General features: G+C 33.3%; 1 long non-coding RNA gene across 1 annotated transcript in view; it reads left to right on the forward strand.

The window, feature by feature from the left end:
- Positions 1-4,220: 4,220 nt before the first annotated feature.
- The window catches only part of LOC107441792 (uncharacterized), a 102,418-nt gene continuing 96,510 nt past the window's right edge, over positions 4,221-10,128 (forward strand). The window contains exon 1 of the long non-coding RNA XR_006225804.2: positions 4,221-4,444. This is a non-coding gene — a long non-coding RNA (uncharacterized lncRNA). The remainder of the gene's footprint in view (positions 4,445-10,128) is intronic.

The following is a 10,128-nucleotide window of genomic DNA, read 5'->3' on the forward strand; positions in this document are numbered from 1 at the left end:
TTCTCACAGTGTTTGGCGGACGATACCGCTCTGCCAGGGAGACCCCAATCCAAATTTTTAATGATGAACAACAATATTTACATTTGCTCGCCGATGCTCCAGACAATAGGTTAGACGCGAACTCGAGTTTACCTTCCACCAAAGATTTTGTGTGAATGAGCAATAAGATTTATGCCTCTTTAGTAATATATAAGTTGTTTAAACTGGAATAGAATTAAGGGATAAATTCCAATACGAATCCCTATAAATGGTTGTATGGGTCTTGAGCCTGGCAGAAGCAGGTGAATTTAACTACTTGATAAGCTATACTCTGTAATAAACACTATATGTATAAATAAAAAGAATCAAGACCAATTAATCATCATGAATGGTCTCTGTTGCTAAGGTTTATTGTCCTACCCCAAACACTCTGAAGCGTGGTGGTAGTGGGTTCGAATTCCGGTAATTCTAAATGCATTGTTGTATTTTCCTTCTCTATTCGTGCATCTGTTTTTCAATTTGACCAGGGTTTATATCCCAGTAGATCACTGAAGTCAATCGCTGCTGGCAACGATCAGTGAGCGGATATATGACCACTTTAATCAGTTTGCAAAGAAATCGAGAATGCGTGATATTGGTCCTCCTTAAACTGTTCCATAATAAAGTGAACAGGTCATCGGGTTACCAAAGCGGGAGAGCAATTTTGATCACAAACCTCTCTTTGATCCTCTTCAGAGGGAATCTCTGCAGAGGATCAAAATTATGATACATGTATTCGGATCATCCTCAAGGATGTCTTCTGGGCCATTGCCAATCGCTTATTCTACATCTCTAGTCTGACGTAAATAAAGTACTATAACTACTACTACCAGGGTTTACAAGTTGTTCTTTGAATATTTAGCACACAAGCCTGCATATAGTTTTTATTTATTTGTTATTATCCAGGTATGGATTAATCGTTAAGATACGGCTCCCAGCAGATCATCAAAGTTAAGTAATAGCCGCTGTTGATTTCCGCCACTTTGATTAACCTGTGAAGAGACTGGTGGTGTATGGTGTTGATCCTCGTTAAACTGTTCGACCGAAAAGTGCTTGACTTCGCGCGTAGGCCATTGGGCTATAAATTGGGGGCCCCATCTTTTTTGCAAAGGGTCAAAATCGTAATTGTATGTCATCGGATCATCCACAGGGATGTTTGATGTTTCACAAACCTTCTTCAATAGCCGAAAATTAAATACTATTAGTTCTTTCTTATTGTTATGCATACATATACACGCTTGTGTGCTCATTACATAGATGGCTTCCAAGTCCACATCGAGATAGCACAAATTCGAAAGACATTTGAAACATATATTTAATGTAACGGTTGGATTCGAACCCAATATATCCACGCTACAGAGAGGCCACGTGGTCCCCACCTGTATGTGTATGTGTAACAATAACTAAATCATTACAGAATTAATATTTCAAGTGCATGATGTCCTGTCTTGATAGTGAAAAATATTTAAGGAGTTAAATATTTTCTAACTCCTTAACTAAGCAAGTAAGAAATAAGACTACTAAGCAAAACTAGATGACAAGTAAGTAAACTTTCAAGGAGTCACTGATTAAAGCGATCCGAAGAAATTGTTTCAAATGACTGTTCTTCTTCATAATGCGTTTTTCAGCATGTGTATAACCCCAAATATCTTAAAAACACTTTAGTCTCTTATCGATAAAGACAATGAAATATTACTAGTTATATTACCCCCCAAAATAATATCTGTAGATATAAGTTAACTTCCCTAGCGGACACACCCCTTAAAGTGCATCCTTACTCATCGGTTACAGGTAGGAATATCGAAAAAGGGGGGGGGGGGGAAGTACTCTATTCCTGTTTTCGAAACAGAGAAGTAAGGAAGGAAAAACCTTGTTTTGACCTTTTTCGGATGCTGCTAATGCTGAGGTCAAAATCTCAGTTAAAAGTGATGGATTCGAAGCAGTGATGAATCGTCTTTTTGTTGTCTTAGTGCGATCCGCCTCTGCTCGGCACGCATCACCAGCGGATACTGCACGGGATCTATTAGGGGTTGAGCACAAATTTCGTAAAATTTAAATTTAGATTGACATTATCTGGTGGGTAGAGAATACTGATAATTATAGATAGGATGTTTTTTAATTGCATTCTTTTCCGTTTTCACAACAATGTTGTCACTCGCGAGTAAAAGTTATTAGTTGAATGCTTAGTACTCTTCATTTTTAAGGGAGAACTTGTGGGATTTTGCGATTTAGACAATTTATTGTGAAGTACTGATTATATTTAAAATGATTCTTGTTTCGCCTTTGGTTTCAAGATTATAGGGGTATTATAGATTATAGGGATTATATATTGCAGTCGGGCTAACTAATGGTGCTTTTGTTTTCATTTCCTTGCATCGGGACGAAATTCTTTTCATGGAAGAATTATTGCGTATAACTTACCCACACTAGCTTTGCACGAAAGGTAAAATAAGAAAAATCTTTCGCGAAAGGGGACTCTAACTTCATTTGAGTCTAACTGAGTCCGACTCAGGTTACCTCAATGGAAAGGAAACACTAAACCCCTTAAAACTGTTTACCCCCCCCAACATTAACTCGTATGCAATCGTCGTTAAATAGGCCCGAAAAATTTTGTATTCATTTGTGTAACAAGTGTTGCTCTTGTATTCGGAGAATTCTTTAGAAATACCTTTGCAAGGGTCGTGGTGGCTCAGGATTAAGATCACTCGCCTTCTAATGAGGTGACCCATATTCGAATCCCAGCGATATCTGACTGATTCCAATCTACTACCCTCCCACACCGCCAACAGTATTGATGAAAAACATCCTCAGTGGTAGATGGATCATGGCCAACCGTGGAAATTTTTGTGATTTTTCCGCTTTTTACAAGGCAAATGTGAGTTAGTTCTATCAAAAATTCTCCCACAAAGGATAGTTTTTCTCAATGCTTAAACTAGGACTGCCCTTGTATTTTGTGTTTGGTTCAAAATTATAAGGCTAAAGAGTTGAACATTCATACTCGTAAACACAAAAATGGGTGGGGTGCTTAAAGCGGTAATAAAATAGAACAAAACACATTTACGAAGGAACATCACAAATAACATTATTCATAACACTAGGTCTCCACACCACGCTTCCCAATAACCAAACTCTGCATAGACTTTTCTGACTCTTAAATAGCTTAACACATTGTATTAGGATGGATTCCGAATTTAGCCCATATTGTAACAATACAATCAGACAACCACACTTTAGCGTAGAAAATCAATCGAACCTCTGCCTCAACTGAGGCAGGTGAACTCTCACCCACCACATCGATAAGGTTACTAAATATCTTAGGCCCACTATTTTTCGCAAATTTGTCCTGTGATTGCAGTATTTTAATCATATCGCACTAAAGCTACATTGGGCTATTGGCAACGGTCTGGGAAACATACCTGTAGTTAGTTAGTTGTAGTTATAGTTCATTTACGTCGCACTAGAGCTGCACAATGGGCTATTTGCGATGGTCTGCAAACATCTCTGAGGATGATCCGAAGGCACGTCATCACAATTTTAATCCTCTGCAGAGGGGATGGCACCCCCGCTTCGGTAGCCCGGCGACCTGCACGCGAAGTCGAGCACTTTACGGTAGAACAGTTTAACGAGGACCCATACCACACACCCTCAGTCCCTAAGCAGAGTGATCCAAGTGGTCACCCACTCGCACACTGACCGCAGCCAGTGATGCTTGACTTCGGTGATCTGCTGGGAACCGTGTCTTAACGATCAGTACACTGCGGGACAGGGAAACATACCTGATGAGGATCCGCAGACATGAGGGGCCTCCCCAGCCGAGCGGTATCGCCCGTCAATCACAGTGTGAAGCGTGGAGGTGGCGGGTTCGAATCCCATCGTAACCCAGGATGTATTCTTTGAGGTGTCCTGCTCTGAATTGCTCTAACTGTCCTTCTACTTGACAAAGGTTTATGGGGCTAAATTGAGCAAACAAGGCTGCAAATGTGTGTAATTTCAATAAAGCAATAAAAACATGACATTGCAATTTTGAGACGATGGCTCCAGTGATAAGACAGCTCAAAGGCTTGCGCGCGATGTCGAGCATTTTACGGTAAAAAAGTTTGACGAGAACTTGGTCCCTTCGCAGTTAGATCAAAGTAATTACCCATCTGCTCACTGACTGCTACCAATGATACCTGATTTCGATGACTACTCGGAATCGGGTCTTACGATTTGTCCTCTTAATTTCGGATGTATTGTAATTATTCTCATGCTTAAAACAATTTCCATGAATTAAAATCTTTTTTTCAATACTGGACAATAAATTTTTTAAAACAATTATAGTTCAATAAATAAAAAGTTCCTGGTTAAAGAGGTGATATTTTACAAGACTGGGTTGAATTTTCAAATGAAATGGTCGACGCTATAAATTGGATTTTTTCTCGAAAAGGTAAGAATGAAAACTCGTTTTATATGAAAATCTCCTTTTGATTCTAGAGTAAGTTATCATTTATTAAAAATTATTTGAAAATAATGAAATTGTTTCCAATGAAAAGTAATCAAGCAAAGCTATTAAATGTTTTAATGGAGTTCAACTCGATAACTCCCCCCCCCTTACTAAAAAAATTAATAAATAAATAAACTATGTAAGAAAAAAACGGAAGGGAAAAAGCGAGGGTAAGAGAAGGAGAAAAAGGGGAAAAAAAGATGTAGGTAGCAGTTTAATTATTTCGTCTCTAAAAGAAAAAAAAAGATCAGAAAGTTACAATTCAATGAATTTAAAACATGAGAGTTTTGCTCTGTATTCGACTTTGAATAAAAGGTTGAGTAAATTTAATATTTTATCTGTGCGCAGAAATTTTTGTTTCTTAAGGAATTAGCCAGTGATTATTTATTCTTAATTCCAGTAGGCATAATCCGTACGAAAGCTTAGGCTTTAGAAGCTTAAGAATAAATAAATAAAATAGCTAGTTCACTCCAAAAGGGTCTAAAAAATGTTGTTTAAAATTAAACTATATTATTATTTTTTCAATGTTCAGAATAAAAGTATTCTTGTGTTTTTAAAAAATTTTATGTTCCGTTAAATTATAAGAAGTGAATATCAATAATTACAAAATTAAATAAATAAAATAAAACAGGATTATGAATAATCATACTTTGAAACTGATATCTTACAGTATAGCTAAGTAGTAATTAAATGAAAGCGATCAGTAAAAAATGCTTTTTGTGGGAAACAAAAAGATAAAATAAGCGAAAACTATTTGTGAAATGAATAGAAAAAATTACACATTAACAAACAACTACTAGTTGAACGTTACAGCATTTGTGCGTTATATCAGTTATCAGTTGTTATTGACATGGTGCGTAGCGTTTTTAAAAGTGCTTAAAGGTTCTTATTTTCTATTTTCGTTATTTAAAAGCCCTTAAAGATGCTTTTTTCATGGGGTGTTTTTAAAAAGTGCTTAATTTTTCCTTTTCAAAAATGAGGTTTTTTTCGTTACCATGTCGATTTTCGTCACATATTATGCAAAAGCGTGCTTTTCACATTGTTCTATTCAACGTTTTCGCAAGTCTACTGAACTGGGTTCGGTGAGATTATTGCCTTCTCAAGTGCAACTCTGCTGCATTTTGCAACAAGATATTCTCAATTTCAGACTTTATTTCCCCCCCCCCGATATCGAAGCGAAAAATCTCTCTATCATTTTATAAAGGTTAATATAATCAAGAAAAGAGTTATTTGTCAGAAACTAGTTATTTTCTCATGATCATCTGAAGTGCTTGAAAATTATTTGGCACTTTGTTAATGTATATAGTGCTTAAAAATATTTTTTGAGTGCTTAAAAAGTACTTAAAAGGTGCTTATTTTTTGTTGAAAGATTTGGCTACGCACCCTGATTAATTTATACCACTTGTTAAATAATACTACATGTCATTAACGTTAAAATCCACATGTAGTACAAAATACTATTTGTTCAAGCACAAAAGACTGCTTCTTAAATTATTGCTTAAATAATTAGCGTTTAAAAATTTTCAAAATAAACTTTCTCTTAAAGAAGGTAAACATTACTTTAAATAATAAATATCCATAATATAGAATGAAATTAGTTTTCAATTAATTAAAGGGTATAACAAATCACAATTGTACTGTTTAAATTAGTAATGAAATAAGTTAAAATTAAGAAGAAAAAAAATCTTAGTTACAAAATCATAGTTAATTAGAAAATTAAGAACACACACACAGAAGTCACAGATAATTAGAAATCTTAGCAAATAGTTAGAAAAATTGTAATAATATTTATAAAAGCATTAAATAGTAAGCATTGCAATAAATATTAAGAAGATAAAATAAATAATTTAAATTAAAATGCGAGTGATTATTAGGAATAAAACTAAGAAAAATTATAAATGAATGTTAAAAAGAATGCGAAAAAGATTACAATGAAAAATTATTCTTATAAAGTATATGAGAGAAAAATATTATTATAGAACTTGATGGTCCTCCGTAATGATCATCCTTAAAATATATTTATAAATTTTTTGTTAAAAATGAAGCGGGAAAAAAAAAAAAACATAAGCTTTTGAGTGGGACGTTATCGAAATCTACGAGTCATTGCTGCGGAAAGTGGAAATGAAAACTCAAAACCTCTTTGATTGCCGGAGGAAACAGAGTAGGGTTTAAAAGCAGTTATTAGAAAAATCTCTTTAAGTTTCATGAAGGAATGGAACTGGTGATTCGTAAGACTGGTGATTCGTAACAAGTGATTCGCAAGACTTAAAAGTATTTTTGTTTTTTTCCATGCTTCAGGCTTGAATATTAATTTGACCCCAAATGAATAAATGTTTTGACTTAATATAGTACAGCACCCGATTATTCAGACACATTTGAACCGAAGCCGATCTGGACAACGGTAAATCCGGATAGTTGGACAATTTTAAAAAACGGTCAAGAGAATATTAAGTAACTTCCTATAAAAATTTTTCTAGGCTTAGAATTAGCAATCGTAGTAGTGCCTATTGTTGAATAATATAAATGGCGGGTGTTTAAAACTTAAAATTGTTTAAAATTTGATTAGAAATTTATTAAAATTTTAGGTTTTTTTCGAAGTCACTGAGAGACAAAAGATATTTTTCGACCCCTTTCAGATATTCTAAAAGTAAAAAAGTACTTCTGCAATTCTTTCTTTTTTTTGTGTGGAAAAAATGCATAAAAAAAAAAAAAACCAAAAAAAAACATGGTCCTTGAACAATCCGGATAATAGGTTTGCCGGCGTTTGAATAATCGACACTCTTCTGTATTTAACAAAAATTCTAAAAATATTTATAAAAGAGGGGGATTACCGAATATNAAAAACCAAAAAAAAAACATGGTCCTTGAACAATCCGGATAATGGGTCTGCCGGCGTTTGAATAATCGACACTCTTCTGTATTTAACAAAAATTCTAAAAATATTTATAAAAGAGGGGGATTACCGAATATCATGTATTCATAAATGTATGAAAAAATAACAGCATTAGATATAGTTTAAAAATAAAGGAGTAGCAAAATAAGAGGAATAATTAAATAGTTTAAAATAATTAACAAACGAAAACAATATGTATAATTAATGTTCAAAAATAATAATTCCACATAAACTTATAAGGGAAACTAATTCAATTCTCAGATTCAAATTTGCTTGAAATTATTGAAATCAGTTCGCAAAATACGAAAAACAATTCTTTATTCGAAAATAGAATTTTTGGAAGATTAATCGTCGGGAAATTATATTCTTCACGCTTTTAAAGTCTCCTTAACACTAATGCTTAATTTCAACCACCGAAAGCCGTAATTATGCTAAATGCTCGCTCTTGAATCACCACTTCGTTAATTTAGAATTTAAACTTCGTAAACTGGAAAACCCTCGGAAAGGATTTGATGGTTAAACCACCAGTATGAATAGTAACAAATCCAGTTTAGACAAAAGCTTTCGACAAAGTTTCCCGTCAAATCGAGACAAATTATGTCTGTCCATCCGGCCTATTGTTCCAAACGCATCACGTCGCCCATTGTGGGCTGGAATGGCGGCTGTGAATAATGCGCCAACGTGATGAATTGAAGCCAAAAGTATAAGCAGAAGTAATTTTCGGGATTGATGGTTCGCGTTGGTCAGAGAATCACGCATTTGTGTCCGTTGGTGAGAATAATTTAACTCATTTACTTTGCGAGGTGCTATGATTTGAGAAGAGACGGGCGGAGTTCAGGATCTATTTATTATCAGTAACTGATTGTTGAAAAAAAAAATACTTAATATTTTGTTGGCGTTGAAGAAGAAAGGTGAAGCGATTGGTTTTGGAGAAAGTTTTTTACTTTTCTTTCATTTTTGTAATAGGGATTCTGATATAAATGGTATATAGAATTCTCTTAATTTGTGATGCCCAAATTATAATAATGTTGCTCGCTTTTAATTTTAATTTTAAAATAATGTTGCTATTATATTTCGTTTTTAATGTCTAGTTAGCTTTCTTTTTCCACTTTGGTAGAAATAAAAAAAAATATATTTGAATGATATCTGGGATTGATTTTCAAGAACTTTACTGTAATGTTTTGAACTAATGCTTGAAATAGTCTTAAAATAAATAAACAAATAAAATAACTAAATAAATAAACTAATTGATTAACATTATCTATGACGTTGCAACAATAGAATCTCTTTAGTAATGGAATGCTATGTATGCATTTGAGATAAAATAAATAAGTAATAAATAAATAAAAATGTAAATTAATAAATTAAATAAATTGATAAAACAAATAAACTAATACATTAAAGATCACATTATTTATTACATTACAACATTAGAATCTCATTTGGAAAACTCTATATGGAGAAAAGCCACAGTTTTATGAAAAGGAAAAGCGTTTGGGGTTTAATTTGTTAATATTTAAAAAACTTATTCCAATGTTGCATTTTCTGGGTTCATAACAATTTGCAAAAACTGAGAATGAGTTAGTGATTTTAATAATTTTCATCTAAATGGAAGAATGTCGGCAAACTGGCGATTTTTTAAAAAAGTTAAACTTTTAAAATATTTAAATTATTTCTCCGTTTCCAGAGGATTTCTCACGGCAGGATGATATTTATAGTTTAAGATTATCGCTTTGCTACAGGTGTAAGGCTGTGGCTTTTTTATTACCCTTGGCAACAGCGGTTCGAAAAACCATGTTAAAAAAGAAAAACGAACATCTTTAAGAATCACATTCAAATTCTGACTCACTTGATGTTCTATTAAATGGGAGATTGACAGTCCTATTTGAGATGTCATGAATATGAGGTTACAGTGATGAAATGGAAAATTCTCCGACGACAGTCCACATGTGGTTTAGTTAATAGTTTAGCAGGTGCCCCGTAGAAACTAATATCTCTGAAATTCCACAACAGAACGCATCCAAATTTCTCACTTTTGTTTAACCTTCCAAGATTCAAATAATGGTTGGAAATGCTGTTTTTGCTCTTTGAACTATGCAACTCAGAAACTCATTAAGGCGATAAAATATATTTAAATTTTTTTTTAAATAAATTCAATTAATCAAAGTTTAATTTTTTTCAACTGTTTTTACTTGAAAATTAAAAATTTAAATTTTCAGCATTTTCTGCCCAGTGTAGAATATAGCATTATTCTTCAATTATATATTTTTTTAAATGTTTCGTGAGTGAAAAAGAATTTACTAGACTTAAATAGTAAGATATTTATATGCCATAAAATTTCACGAAAGGTTACTTGAATTAAAGTTCCTACCTTTCTTTTATAATTTTTCATTGCAGTTCAAATCTTTGACCAACTAATATAAATCCAATAATATTTTTATCTAAGCAATCGCTTTGTGAGAGCATTCAAATAGAAAAAATAATCTTATATCATTTAAGTGATAAAATTGCACAAAATGTTGTTCAATATACTTGACTTTGGGTCTCAGAGGTTAATATTAAAACTAATGATATATATTTAGTTCGTACTTAGTATGCTAGTTAGTATGTACTAATAATATATATATATATATATATATACACCGAGGAGCCATTACGTTATGACCACCCTGCTAATAACATGTAGGACCACCTTCAGCCCTCAAAACTGCTAGCACCCGCCATGGTGCTAGCA

The sequence above is a fragment of the Parasteatoda tepidariorum genome, chromosome 4 (assembly GCF_043381705.1).
Source record: "Parasteatoda tepidariorum isolate YZ-2023 chromosome 4, CAS_Ptep_4.0, whole genome shotgun sequence".
NCBI lineage: Eukaryota > Metazoa > Arthropoda > Arachnida > Araneae > Theridiidae > Parasteatoda > Parasteatoda tepidariorum.